The sequence below is a fragment of the Chiloscyllium plagiosum genome, chromosome 11, assembly GCF_004010195.1.
Source record: "Chiloscyllium plagiosum isolate BGI_BamShark_2017 chromosome 11, ASM401019v2, whole genome shotgun sequence".
Lineage (NCBI taxonomy): Eukaryota > Metazoa > Chordata > Chondrichthyes > Orectolobiformes > Hemiscylliidae > Chiloscyllium > Chiloscyllium plagiosum.
Genome location: NC_057720.1, coordinates 84,540,194 through 84,555,954, shown reverse-complemented (window position 1 = coordinate 84,555,954; position 15,761 = coordinate 84,540,194). Strand labels below are relative to the sequence as shown.

The 15,761-nt window shown below is 40.5% G+C and overlaps 1 protein-coding gene across 8 annotated transcripts in view; it reads left to right on the top strand.

The window, feature by feature from the left end:
• ralgps2 (Ral GEF with PH domain and SH3 binding motif 2) overlaps positions 1 to 15,761 on the top strand; it is a 519,857-nt gene that overhangs the window by 190,098 nt on the left and 313,998 nt on the right. The window lies entirely within an intron of this gene.

The window sequence follows — 15,761 nt, the reverse complement described above, 5'->3', positions numbered from 1 at the left end:
GCAGGGAAAGGTCATGAATTGACATTGAGTATATGATGGTGATGGGCTCGATTGAGGGCATGTTTGGGCAGGAGAATGTGTGGAGTACAGTGAAGACAGTGAGGATTAGAGGATTTAACCACCTTAAATATATCTCTAAGAAAGTCCTAATGAATTGAGATGGGACTTCTTTACCACCTTCCCTGGCTGCTTATGCTGTGCTTCTGGTATTGGTGGGTTTCACTCTGTCACACCCCCTTGGAACAAACATTATATCAGTTTGGGTTCTTTCTTCTAAGGCGGGTCAGTGACTGCAGAAATTTCGCAACTTAAGCTAGTTGCCTCACCAGCAAATATTCAGTGTCCTGTGTTCAAGTTCTACGATAGCGCTTGAATAAAATATTCTCCGATTTAAAGATGAGCATCCTACTCTGAGCCCATTTGATGCTATTAGGAACCTGACCAGCAACCAAATTCTGAAGTGAACCACTGATGGGATGCTACCTGCTGTGAAAATAAATAGCTGTTAGTGAGTATCAGTTTTCAATTATTGTAACCTCAGGCTGGCTAAGCTGTCAGTACAGCAGTGGAGGGTTGGATAGCTCAGTTGGCTGGTCGACTGATTTGTGATTCAGTGACGCCAGTAACATTGGTTCAATTCCCACAGCAGCTGAGGTTACCATGAAAGACTCTTTCTCTTCTCAAATTCTCCCCTTGTCAGCGGCGTGCTGGTCCTAAGGTTAAAACACCACCAGCCATGTCTTTCGCAATGAGAAAGGAGCCCTATGGTCTGGAAAGACTATGGCAATTTTTACCTTTTACCAGTACAGGCCAGTTATGCAATTTTTATGAGAAACAGATGACCGCAGTTGCTAGACTTTCGAAATAAAGATAGATCAACCTGCAATGTTAATTCTATTTGTCTTTCCATGTACAGAGTCATCGAGGTATACAGCACAGAAACAGACCCTTTGGTCCAACTTGTTAATGCGGACCAGATATCCTAAACTGATCTAGTCCCATTTGCCAACAGTTGGCCCATTCTTTGTAAATCCTTCCTATTCATATATCAATCCAGATGAATTAAATTGTTGTAATTGTACGAGCCTCACCAATTCCTGTTGCAGCTCATTCCATACATGCACCACCCTCTGCATGAAAACATTGCTCCTCACCACCACCGCTTCAGCCATTCAGAACCCTACTATTAACTGGACAAGTCTGCCCCGATTTGCCTTATCAAAATGCAGAGATTTATCGAAATTAAACTTCATCTGCCACTCCTCGGCATATTGGCCTATCTGATCAAGCTCTTGTACTCTGAGGTAACCTTCTTCACTGTCCATTACACTACTAACTTTGGTGTCATTTGCAAACTTAGTAACCATGCCTCCTTTATCACATCTAAATTATTTATATAAATGATGAAAAGCAGTGGACCCAGCACCAATCCTTGCAGCACATCACTGGTCACAGGCCTCTAGTCTGAAAAATAACCCTCCACCATCACCCTCTGTCTCTTACCTTCAAGCCAATTTTGTATCTAATTGGCCAGCACACCCTGAATTTCATATGATTTAACCTTGCTAACCAGTCTACATTGTGGAAACTTGTTGAACGCCTTACTGAAGTCCGTACCGATAATGTCTACTGCTCTGCCTTCATCAACCTTCTTTGTCACTTCTTCAAAAAACTCAATCAAGTTAGTGAGACACGATTTCCCATGCGCAAAGCCACATTCACTCTTCATAATCAGACCTTGCCTTTCCAAGTCTTATCTCTTGGAATTCCCTCCAACAACTGACCTCCGTCTCACTGGTCTATAATTCCCTGGCTTTTCCTTACAACTTGCTTAAATAATAGCACCACAATATCTAACCTCCAGTCTTCCAGCACCTTACCTGTGGCTGTCACTGATACAAATATCTCAACAAGTGGCCCAGCAATCTCTTCCCTAGCTTCCCACAAAGTTCTGGGGAACACCTGATCAGGTCCCAGGAATTTATCCACTTTTATACATTTTAAGACCAGCACCACCTCTACCTAATATGGACACTTCGAAGATATCACTATTTATTTCCCCAAGTTCTCTAGCTTGTATATCTTTTTCTGCAGTAAATACTAACACAAAATATTTGTTTAGTGTCTCACCCATCTCCTGTGGTTCCACATAGAGACAGTAAGATGATGGAGTGAGAGTGAGGCAAAATAGCAAAACAAAAAATAGGAAAGATTGGCATGGTGGCTCAGTGGTTAGCACTGCAAGCTCACATCGCCAGGGACCTGGATTCGATTCTAACCTCGGGCGACTGCCAGTGTGGAGTTGCGTGTTCTCCCCGTGTCTGTGTGGATTTGTGCCTGGTGCTCCGGTTTCTTCCCATAGTCCAAAGATGTGCAAGTTAAGTGGATTGGCCTCGCTAAAATGTCCGTAGCGTTCAGGGATGTGTAGGTTAGGTGTATTAGTCATGGGAAATGCAGTGTTACAGAGATAGGGTAGGGAAGTGAGATGCTCTTTGGCAGGTCGGTGTGGACTTGGGCCGAATGGATTGTTTCCACACTGTGGGGATACTATGGTACGATGACTGATACATCTCATCATGTGTCAAAGTGTCTGAAGCTTTATCACTATTATACATTTTGTTAATTGCCAAACAAATGATAGAAATGCAGCTAAATACAAGCAGGTATTCATGTTGAAAATTGAGAAATTTAATCTTATTTGCTACTGAACATATTGAGGAATTTTAATTTTTAAATAACTAATTTATATAACTATCATAGTTCAACTACCCAAAACTTCATAGAGTAAATACACCTGAGAGCATTGTTATGACCGAGACTGGAGGAGTACAGTATTTGCTTTTCTAGTCCCACTCTTCCAATGGTCATAATAATTATTGAATTTAACAAAGATAGTCATACAGTAGAAGACATATAATTGGCTATATCAGGTTTAATATTGAGATCAGGTTAGCTTGGTTTCGTTAGTAAATACATAAATGTTAAGTAGAAGATGATAGATAGTTTATTACAAAATTGTTTGGTCAGGGCATTGCCCTTAAAAGTGAAAATAATGGCTATTATTCATTTTTTGAATTGAAACTGGCGCAGCGTGTGTACATGTTATTTCTGGCTACAAAGGCCTGTGTTTTAGTGTAGCCTCCAGTACACACAAGTGTGGCACACTGTAGCTAAATTGGTTGTACAGGCAATTTTTTTGCATTCAGGGTTATCCAGCAATTAAAAATTAGGTCTAATGTTGGCAGTGTGATGTGAATTTTGCAAGCATGGGTTAATTGGGTATGGTCAATACCTTGCTTGTTTGGAATAAATAATGGGATATGCTTATGATAAGATCTGTCAGTCTTTGGGATGATTGGCATACATACCAGACATTGCACCAGTACTGGAAATTATACACCTCTAACTAAATTATAATCACTACCATATAAAGTGCCCTTAAATTTGTATCCATTTCACCTATCCTGCTTAATTTGGTAAAACTAAATCTAGTCACACATTTGCCTCAATATGTGAAATGAAATAGAGAATAATGGGTATGGTCTGTTCGCATTTAAAGAGACGTGGTTACAAGGCAATCAAAGCTAAGAGCTAAGTATTCAGGATTATATACATTTCTATGACTCTATGACTCTAAGTCCTGCCCTGGTTTGTCTTACTAAAATGCAACACACTGTACTTATCTAAATGAAACTCTGGCTGCCATTTCTCAGTCCAGTTGATCAAGATCACGGTGCACTCTTAAATGACCACCTTCACTGTCCATTATACCACCAATTTTGGTATTATTCACGAACTTACTAACCATGCCACCTCATCCAAATCATTTATCTAAATGATGACCAACAGTGGACCCAGTACTGATCCTTGTGACAAACCGTTCGCCACAGGCCTCCAGTTTGAACAAATGTCTATCACCATCCTCTGTCTCCTATCGTCAAGACAATTTTTTATCCAATTGGCTAGCTCTCCCTGAATCCATACTTGAAGTTTATACATTAGTTGCTTACCAATTGCTTACATGTTGACAATTCTTCATTAGGTCCTTGCTTAGCATGAGGATTGCAAATGGATGGAGTCAGTTAGATCCTGAACTTATTCAACTGCCGAATATTATTATTAAACCAAAGAATGATCTGAAGTACCTATATGATAAATTTCTGTTCATAAAGCAAATTTTTAGTAAGATTTTAAGGTACAGGGGCAGAAGAAGGAAGTGCTGGATATCTTGAAATGCATTAAGGTGGATAAGTCCCCACGACCTGATCAGGTGTACCCGAGAACTCTGTGAGAACTAGGGAAGTGATTGTTGGACCTCTTGCTGATATTTGTACCATCAATAGTCACAGGTGAGGTGCCAGAAGACTGGAGGTTGGCTAACGTGGTGCCACTGTTTAAGAAGGGTGGTAAGGACGAGCCAGGAAACTATAGACCAGTGAGCCCTGACGTCAGTGGTGGGCAAGCTGTTGGAGAGATGTACATGTATTTGGAAAGGCAAGGACTGATTAGGGATAGTCAACATGGCTTTGTGCATGGGAAATCATGCCTCACAAACTTGAATTTTTTGAAGAAGTAACAAAGAGGATTGATGAGGGCAGAGCAGTAGATGTGATCTATATGGACTTCAGTAAGGCATTCGACAAGGTTCCCCATGGGAGACTGATTAGCAAGGTTAGATCTCACAGAATACAGGGAGAACTAGCCATTTGGATACAGAATTGGCTCAAAGGTAGAAGATAGAGGGTGGTGGTGGAGGGTTGTTTTTCAGACTGGAGGCCTGTGACCAGTGGAGTGCCACAAGGATCGGCGTTGGGTCCTCTATGTTTTGTCATTTACATAAATGATTTGGATGTGAGCATAAGAGGTACAATTAGTAAGTTTGCAGATGACACCAAAATTGGAGGTGTAGTGGACAGTGAAGAAGGCTACCTCAGATTGCAACAGGATCTTGATCAGATGGGCTAATGGGCTGAGAAGTGGCAGATGGAGTTTAATTCAGATAAATGTGAGGTGCTGCGTTTTGAGAAAGCAAATCTTAGCAGGACTTGTACACTTAATGGTAAGGTCCTAAGGAATGTTGCTGAACAAAGAGACGTTGGAGTGCAGGTTCATAGCTCCTTGAAAGTAGAGTCGCAGGTAGATAGGATAGTGAAGAAGGTATGGTATGCTCTCCTTTATTGGTCAGAGCATTGATTCCAGGAGTTGGGCATCATGTTGCGGTTGTACAGGACATTGGTTAGGCCACTGTTGAAAAATTGCGTGCAATTCTGATCTTCCTGTCGGAAAGATATTGTGAAACTTGAAAGAGTTCAGAAAAGATTTACAAGGATCTTGCCAGGGTTGGAGGATTTGAGCTATATGGAGCAGCTGAACAGGCTGGGGCTGTTTTCCCTGGAGTGTCAGAGGCTGAGGTGTGACCTTATAGACTTTTACAAAATTGAGGGGCATGGATAGGATAAATAGACAAAGTCTTTTCCCTGGGGTGAGGGAGTCCAGAACTAGAGGCATAGGTTTAGGGTGAGAGGGTAAAAATATAAAAGAGACCTAAGAGCCAACTTTTTCTCACACAGGGTGGTACGTGTATGGAATGAGCTGCCAGAGGAAGTGGTGGAGGCTTATACAATTGCAACATTTAAAAGGCATTTGTTTGGGTATATGAATAGGAAGGGTTTGGAGGGATATGGGCTAGGTGCTGGCAGGTAGAACTAGATTGGGTTGGGAAATCAGGTCGGCATGGATGGGTTGGATCATGTGACTTTTGATACGGTAAACGGGAAAGGTAGGGTGGTGGATGTATCTTTGTTGGTATGGAATAGAAAGAGTGCAACAGCAAGAAAGTCTTGGACTGAAAAAAGTAGGGCCCTGATGAATAGATTTAAGAAATAACAATGGAAAGGAGACTGGTGGGGGTAGTTTGCCAAGTAGCTATATTGTGAGACAGATTAAATCAGGAGATAATGAGGGCTAGTAAAAAAACAGTAGTTTAATCATGGGTGACTTTAATCTTTTTGTAGATTGGGAAAATTGAATTGGTAGAGAAAGCCACGACGAAGACTTCACAAGACGATATTCGGGACGGTTTCCTAGAACAATATATTGTGGATCCAAACAGGGCTTAGGGGATTTTGGACCTGGTAATTTCAATGAGGCAGATTTAATAGATGATCTCAGAGTAAATTGTTCAAAAAAGAATGGAAGGATAATCCTGGCAGTTACAGAACAGTCTGTTTAACTTCAGTGGTGGGCAAGCTTCTGGAAACAATTATTTGGGATAGAACCAGTAGCCACTTTGAAAGACGTAGGTTGATTAAGAAGAGTCAGCACAGATTTTTAAAGTTAATCATTTTTAATTAACTTGCTGGAATTATTTAAATAAATAACAGGCTCAGTGAGTGTGAAGTTGTTGTTGTATAAGATGGATTTCATGAATGCATTTGATACAGTGCTACACAACATACTTGGAAGAAATATTACACATTGTATAAAAGGGATTGCAGCAATGTGGATATAAAGTTGACTAAGTGATAGAAGACAGAGTAATGATCAATGGCTATTTTTTGGACTGGAATAAATTTTGTAATGCAGTTCCTTATTTGGACCCATGCCTTTCCTGATAATATGTTAGTGATCTGGATTATGGTGTACAACTTCATAGTTTGTTGATGACACGAAACTTGGAAGAATTGTAAATTGTGAGGAGGACAGTGGAACTCCAAAGAAGTGGACTGATGGGTGGCAGATGAGGTTCAATGTAAAGAAATGTAAGGTGATGCACTTTGGATTGTCTTTCAACAGTCTTCTTACCAAAGTAGGGGTTACAGTTCTAAAGGGGGTTCAGGAGCAGAAGGACCTGGGAGTACATGTGTACAGATCATTGAAGGTGGCAGGACGGTTCGAAAGAGCAGTTAATAAAAAGCATAAACTGTCCTTGGCTTTATTAATAGGGACAGACAGTACAAGAGCATGGAGGCAATGTTGAACTTCTTAAGACACCTGTCAAACCTCAATTTAAGTATCCTGAGCAGTTGTGGGCACCATTGGTCTTGTTGGAGAGTAAAAGGTGAGGGGAAATTTGATAAAGGTTTTTTAAAATTGTGAACTGGCTCAAGGGCACCTAGGGACGGGCAATAAATGCTGGCCAGCCAGGGATGCCTGCATCCGACAAAATGAACAAATAAAAAAAAAGAAAAGCTTGGGAGAAGCTATTCCTGCTCATACAAGCAGCAAGAATGAGAAGGCAGAACTATATAAAAGAAGCGAAGGTAATAGGAGTAATAATGTTTTCTCACAGCAAGTAGCTATGAAATGCATTGCCTAGAAATGGAGGCAGGTTGACTTGAGACTTTCAAGAAGGCACTGGATGATTATTTGGTTAGAAATAATATGGAAAGATGTGAGGAGAAAACAGGAGATTGGCACTTGGTAATGATAGCTGAAAATGTGTTGCTGGAAAAGCGCAGCAGGTCAGCAGCATCCAAGGACCAGGAGAATCGAATCGACGTTTCGGACATGAGCCCTTCTTCAGGAATTCTGAAGAAGGGTCATGCCCGAAACGTCGATTCTCCTGCTTCTTGGATGCTGCCTGACTTGCTGCGCTTTTCCAGCAACACATTTTCAGCTCTGATCTCCAGCATCTGCAGTCCTCATTTGGTAATGATATTTCTTTGAAGAATTGGTGCAGGCATAATGACCAAATGGTTTCCCTCTGTGATTTTGAGATACTGTGATTAAATTATCTCTTCGGAATCCATGACCACAACATGGTAGAACTTAGCATTCACTTTGAGAATGAAGTGTCTGGGTCACAAACAACTGTGTTGAACTGTGCTGTGTAAGAAGGGTAATTATAAAGGAATGAGACTCAGTTGGCTGGAACGGACAGGGAAGCACCAATTGAAGAAAAGATAGTTGATGAACAACCGCAGATGTTTAAGAAAATAGTTCGTGGCTCACAGTAAAGATGTATCCCAGTGAGGAAGAAGGATTGTAAGAAGGGAGTAAATAGCTATAGTTAACCAAGGAAGTTAAGAGTTCCTTTAAAATTGAAAGAAAAAATGTAGAATGTTGAAAAGGTTAGTGGTAAGTCTGAGAATTGGAAACGTTTTAAAGGACAACAGAAGAGGACTTTAAAAAAGTGAGGTGGGAGGAAACAAACTGTGGTTAAGCCAACAAACAGTACAAAAGCAAGTATAAAAGTTCTTTCAAATATATAACAAGGAAGAGAGAGGGTAAAGGCAACATCGATCCCCTAGCTGATGAGGCGAGGGAAATAATAGTGGGGAGCCAGGAAATGGCAGAGTTAAACAAGTACTTTCTATCAGTTTTCATGATAGAAGACATAATCTAAAGGGCAAAGACGGAATATACCAAGTACAATAACTATCATTTGAGCAATAATTAGGCTAAAAGCTCTTGGACTCCATTATAAGTTGCACAACATCAGAGGATTATCTTGTACTTTATTTATCCTGCATCTCTCTCTTTCTCTCTCACTTTGTCTCTTTGTTCTAACTCCTCCTACTGACTGTGCCTCATATAAATCGTATTTCTCCTATTCACACCTTCATTTACATCACCTTTTATATCTCTACTTCTCTTTACCACCGTCTTTGTCTTCTGCTGCAGATAACCTCAAAACCTGTTCCAGTTTCTCCTCCTCCCTTTCAGTCAACTGCATAAAAAATACAAGTTTTGCATTCCTTTCAGTTCTGAAGTAGCCATATCTGACTTGAAATGTTACCTCTGTTTCTCTCTCCACTGATGCCGCCAGACTTGTGGAGTTTCTCCAGCACTTCCTCTTTTTATTATATATTTTCAGCGTCTGCAGTATTTTGCTTTTTTGTAATAGCAAAGCATTTAGAAATGCATAATATTATCAATGGAGTCATCATGGCTTCATGCAGAGGAAATCATACCTGAGAGATGTATTAGAATTCTTAGAGCTGGTAATAAGCAGGATAGATAAAGAAAGACCAGTAAATATAGCATGAGTAAATTTCCAAAAGACATTTGATAAGCTACCACATATAAAGTTATTTAACATGATAAAAGCCCGTAGCATTGAGGGCAATATATTAGCATGGATAGAGAATCAACCAATTATCCCAACCGTCTATGTTTTATGAAAGGGGACATTTTCAGATTAGTAGTCTCTAACTAATGGAGCACCACAGTGATCAGAGCTGCAGCCACAATTATTTGCAGTGTAAATGACTGGCTTAGAGGAGGGAAATGAATGAAATGTCGCCAAGTTTGTGGATGATGCAAAAAGGAATGGGAGAGCAAGTGATTAGGATGACAAGTCTGCAGGGACAGTTTGTGGAAACAATTGTGAATTGGAGTAGAATGTGAGGGAAAATGTGAAGTTATGCACTTTGGCAGCAAGAAGAGATGAGCTGAATATTATTTGAATGGGAAAAGCTACAGTAAGCTACAGAGGGATTTGAAACCACTCGTACGTAAATCATGGCCTACATCTTCCAGTATGGGAGCGGTGAATTTCTCAGGCTAAGTCACTGATGCGTGTTGGGATATGGTGAAGGTTCCAACATGCACACGTGATAAGGCAGTTTTAATTTCTGACTGCGGCTTTGATCCTGCCTGTATTGCTGTTGAATATACCATAGTGGTATCAGATGGCCAGAACCAGAGAGATTTGGGCTATTTGGCTTTTACTATTTTTTGCACAGAGCTTTTCGTAAATGGGGCAAAAGTTGCTGTTTTCAGATAATGTATGAAGTCTGGTGATTAATATAAATCATCAAGTAAATGAGCTGGAGTATCAAAGCATAGTATTGACTAGACAAAGTTAACACTGCCTTGATGTCTGAAGCATGCACATGGCACATTGCCAACCTGGCAAATTTTATCTCACTTTCCTGCACCAGCGTGGTTGGGGGTGAGAGAGTGGGTGGTCATGAGAGATGGAGATTGCGAAGTAGGAGTTTGAGCATTTTAGGGCAGACAGAGGGGGGTAGGGTGTGTTTTGGGCAGAGAGAGGGGGAAGCTAGTGTTTTTGGGGAAGAGGGTGTTTGCATGTTTTGAAGGGAGAAGGGGTGGGTGAATGTGAATATTTTGTTGGAGAGAGTATGTGCTGCCACTGAGGGAAGGCCATCCATTGTCCGAGAGTGACAACTCCATGTCAAACAATGCAAAGCAATGAACCGAAGTCACATCTTAAGCGGCATGTCTTCAGTTCAAACCTCCTGTTTGTTACTGCAACCCTGTTGGAGCCAACACTGGACATTGCAAGAACCTCCAGTATAAAATGGTAAGTGATAGATTCAAGTGCAATCAGTGGTGAGCACATTCTCTTTGTAATTGACTGGAAGATGAGGCCATTGTCTTTTTTTTAAATTTGCACTGTATGTTAGTTGGGTGCAGTCTATTGCTCACATCTGCCCTGCATGTCAGCATGAGGTAGTCTTGTGCTAATAATGATCAGTTTTTCCCAAGGCTAAAATTGGCTCCTCACTGTTTCGCAGGATCATTGAATGGTGCATCATACAATGATGCCATTTTGTTCACATCTTCTGCCCTGGTGCTTTCTCAGGGCAATTTCACTGTTCTTCTTTCCCCTTATCCCTGTAATATGTTTTTATTTAAATCTTTAACAAATTCCCTATTAATGAATCTGGATGTAAATTTGCTCATTGAGCTGGAAGTTTCATTTTCAGATGTTTCGTCACCATACTGGGTAACATAATCAGTGAGCCTCCAGTGAAGCACTTGGTCATGATCCGCTTTCTATTTGCATTTTGATTTTCTTGGGTTGGTGATGCCATTTCCTGTTTTTTTTCTCTGGGGGGTAGATGGGGTCCAAGTCGATGTGTTTGTTGGAATGTTGTTGAGGAGTTCCCGTTGGAATGCCATGCTTCTAGGAATTCTTGTGCGTGTCTGTGCTTGGTTCGTCCTAGGATGGATGTGTTGTCTCAGTCGACTACACATCCATCCCAGGGGAAGCCAAACAAACCCATCAACTTGGATCCCATTTACCACCCTCTGAGAAAAAGAACAGGAAATGGCATCACCACAGGAACTGACATTGCCACAGGAAATGACATCACCAACCCAAGGAAACCTAAGCACATAGAAAGCGGGTCACTAACACCAGTGCTTCACTGGAGGCTCACTGATGATGTTACCTAGTATGGTGACGAAACATCTGAAAATGAACCTTCCGGCTCAGTGAACAAACTTACACCCAGAACCTCAACCTGAGCTGCAAATCTTCCAAAAACGCACTAACACCGATGGGTGCAATACGATAAAACTGGCCTTAAAATGGGAAACCAACGCCATCCGACAGAGCACCACCCATGATCAGCTGTATTTTCTGCACGAATGCCAAGGGAAACAGGTACTATCAAATGTCTTAAATACAAACCTCCCCATAACATCCCACTAGCCAAAAGAATAGCAGAGCAAAATGGCTGCAGAATACTTAGAGAATAAGGTAATGATGCCCACAACAGACTATAAATAGAACCGGGAAGTGTCTTGCCAAAAAAACTTTACTCAATAACACAACAGACCATGAATGACAGACATAGTACAATGCGCCTTAGGCGTTAGACAATGAAAAACACAGAAGATGCAAAAACTAGACACCCACAAAATAATAACACAGACAACACAGAAGCATGGATAAAAAACTTACCTGACTGACCTTTAACAGGCACTGAAGAAGCTGTGTAAGTAAGAGGATTAAATTATAACTTCCAGGATGTGAACAGGAAAGATTCCTTAGCATTAAAAACAACACTGAAAGACAATGAACTCACAGAAGAAAACCATCAGCCAGACAGTCATACCAACATTAAGCAGAGAAAAGGAAGGAAACATACTCAATACATCAGAAAGGAAAGGACTAGAAGGGCTCCAAAAGATAAAAAACATTGTTATCCTACCTGCAGACAAAGGCTGCTTGACAGTCATCGTAAACCGAAGAGACTATATTGAGAAAGTGAATGCACTACTTACAGATACTGATACTTACCAACAGGTGGTGATAGACACGACCCCACAACTAGAGAACTGAATCACACCCTACTCAAAACTTCAGAAACCTGGACAATTAAATAAGACAGACTTCCCAAAATGAAACCAAACAGATCCAACACACCATGCTTCTACAGATTACCCAAAATTCACAAGCCAGGAGCCCCCTCAGACCCATTGTCTCGCTATCTGGAACACCTACATACAGATTAGCCAAGGAGCTACACCAAAGACTAAAACACTTAGTAGAAGACTCACACCCCTCCATCCACTCCACCAAAGAATTCCTGAACACCATCAAAGACACCAAGATAGAAGAGGATGAAGTAATGGTCTCCTTTGATGTAACAGCTCTGTTCATGTCCACCAACATCAACCTGGCCAAGGAAACTATTAGAAGAACCAAAGACACATGCACCAAACACTACCAACTTCATCAGCAAGGACAACATCGTTAAGGTAGTGGACCTTTGCCTTGCCAACCACTTTACTTTCAATAACAAAACCTACAGACAAATCAACGGAACACCCATGGGATCTCCAATATCAGGATTCTTAGCAGAGATGGTAATGCAGAGACTCGAACAAACAACTCTGCCAACCATCCAACCCAAGCTTTGAGTCCATTACATGAATGACATGTTTGAGGAAATTAGAGGAAACTTTCAAGACCATCAATAACATCCTTATGAATTCACAAAATTCACAAAAGAGGAGGAAGACAACAACAAACTGCCATTCTTAGATGTCACAGTAGAGTGAACAGCCAATGGAGAACTTCAAACCAGCATCTACAGGCAAACAACACATACGGACCAAATACTGAACTACAGAAGCAATCATCCTAACACCCACAAACAAAGCTGCATTAGAACATTATTTCAATGAGCCACCACACAAGATGCAGCACAGAGGAACTATGAAGAGCAGAGGATAATCACCTATGCAGTGTATTCAAAAAGAATGGGTACCCAATGAACACAGTCTGCTGATTTCTGAGCAACAAACTTAAACAAGCAGATAAAACGTGCCCAGAAACCCTAGTAACTTTCCCCTATATCAAAGACATCTCAGAAATGACTGCCAGACTACTCAGACCTCTTGGCATCATGGTAGCCCACAAACCCACCAACACACTAAAACAGTAACTAATGAATGTGAAAGACCCCAAACGAACAACAAGCAAAACTAACTTAATTTACGAAATACTTTGCAAGAACTGTAACAAACACTACATTGGACAAACAGGCAGAAAGCTAGCCACCAGGATACATGAACATCAACTAGCCACAAAAAGACATGACCTACTCTCATTAGTATCCTTACATACAGATGAGGAAGGACATCACTTTGACTGGGACGACACATCTATCTTAGGACAAGCCAATCAGAGACATGCACAAGAATTCATAGAAGCCTGGCATTCCAACTGGGACTCTACCAACAAACACTTTGACTTGGACCCCATTTACCACCCTCCGAGGAAAAGAACAGGAAATGACATTACCAACCTAAGGAAATCTAAACACAAATAGAAAGCGGGTCACAAACACCGGTGCTTTACCGGAGGCTCACTGACTATGTTGCCTAGTATGGTGATGAAACGTTTGAAAACGAACCTTCCAGCTCAGCGAGCAAACTTACATCCAGAACCTCAACCTTAGCAACAAAACATCTCAAATGTCACTCCGTATTAATGGCTCTATTTCGTGGTATCTAGCACCTTATTAGACAGTGCTTTTCCAAATCTTTACTAATTGTTGCATAAAAACAATTTTCATCTGTATGCCTCTAATTTGCCAATCATAAATATATCCCCCTTCTTAACCACCCTTCAGTCTGTTCCCCTTCAGTTATTTTTAATCAACTTGTTCAGATATATGATGCGCATCCAGATCAGGTAGAACTTGAAGCAAGGCCTCCTGGCCCAGAAGCAAGGACACTAGCACTCTGCCACAAGCCCTTCAATTTTCCTTTATTTTATATCCAGAAGTACTCTTACACATAATTGAACTTTTGTTTTCCATCCCAAATCACCTGATGTATTTTTTCATCTATTAACCATGAACAGTAGCAGTTTGTGTCTCGTGTACATTTTAAAAAATTTAACCTATTTTTCTATTCTATTCAGAGATTGTATTATATATCTCTGTAGCAAGTGGAATTTGAATGAGACTCTCAATCCAGGGATAGGGACTCTACCTCCACACCACAAGAGCTACTTCCAGATTTTTCTTTACAAACCCCTTTGCGATTTTAAACATCTGTTCCTAATCTCCTGGTAGTCTTAAACAAAAACAAAAGTTGTTGGAAAGCTTACCAAATCTGGCAGCATCTGTGAAGAGAAATCAAAGTTAACATTTCGGGTCTGGTGATCTTTCCTCTCAACTGTTAGTCTCCTTTACTGTAAGGAGTACAGCTTCTCTTGTCTATTTAAGTAACTGATATTTTATTCCTGGAACTATTCTAGTAAATCTCTTGAAGATGCTGTTATGATCCTATCTGATGTTATTGCCGGATAGGTTGGATCCTAGATTGAAATTTGGTTAGATAGATAATACTCTGTTTATTTCTAATTTGGAGGGGTGATCTTTCATTGAGCATGCAATGCTGCAGATTTTGTTATTACAATAAAAGAGCTGTTTAATATGCAAAAATAATAAAATAGAATAAATGAAACTATTTTGGTATAACTCAATTTGAAAGATTTTGAAACGCACAATAGAAATGCAATCCCGCTTATTAACACATTCACATTATTGTACTCAAACACCAGAGAAAGTTTGCTTCTCTATCACATATATATGTTTACCCTAACTGTTTCTTTCAATTCATTGTGTTGAGAATTAACCTCTTCCTTGATCTAATCACATAACTGACCTTAGACTTTCTCAGCTTCAAATAACCCCATTAAGGTCTAACCAAATACTTGTGGTCTGGATCTTTCAACCTAAAATCCTTACACTGAGATACCCCTATTTCATAACTGTTCTAAGCTATTGCCTGCCTTCAGGAGAAATTCTTTTACATATTTAGCTTCCACTGGACTTCTGAACTGAAAACAAATGCTTTCCAAACTATTAGTTTTTTCCCAAAAGAAAATTCCAGATCCTGCATTAAAGTGAGTTATTGCTCCTTAATGTTTGTTGTGGATGGTGTCGAGCTTTTTGCATATTTGTGGCATCACATATCTCCAACATTTGAGAACTGTTCCGTCACACTCCGGATTTATGCTTTGTAGACAACGGAAAGGTTTTGGGGAGTTGGGCTAAGTGTCAAGTAACAACACCAATATGCATTTATAAAATGCCTTTAAAGTAAAAAACATGTCCTCACTGGAGTGTTAGGAAGCAAGATTTAACACCAAGGTACATCATGATATATTTGGACAGAAAGCCAAATGTTTGCTTCAAGAGGTTACTTTTGATGAATGTCTTGAGAATGAGACTGTTTAGGCCTGAGACAACTAAGGGCACAGTCAACAATGGTGATGCAATTGAAAGTTGTGATGCTCAAAATACAGTATTATGTGACTGCATATTCTTCTGAGGGATTGTGGGGCAAGAGGAGGTTATAGACATAGAATAGAGCAAGCTGAGAATGTGTTGCTGGAAAAGCGCAGCATCCAAGGAACAGGAGAATCGATGTTTCGGGCATAAGCCCTTCTTCAGGGCTTTAAAATAAATAGAGGAAAGTGTGTCCAGCAGGCTAAGATAAAAGGTAGGGAGGAGGGACTTGGGGGAGGGGCTTTGGAAATGCGA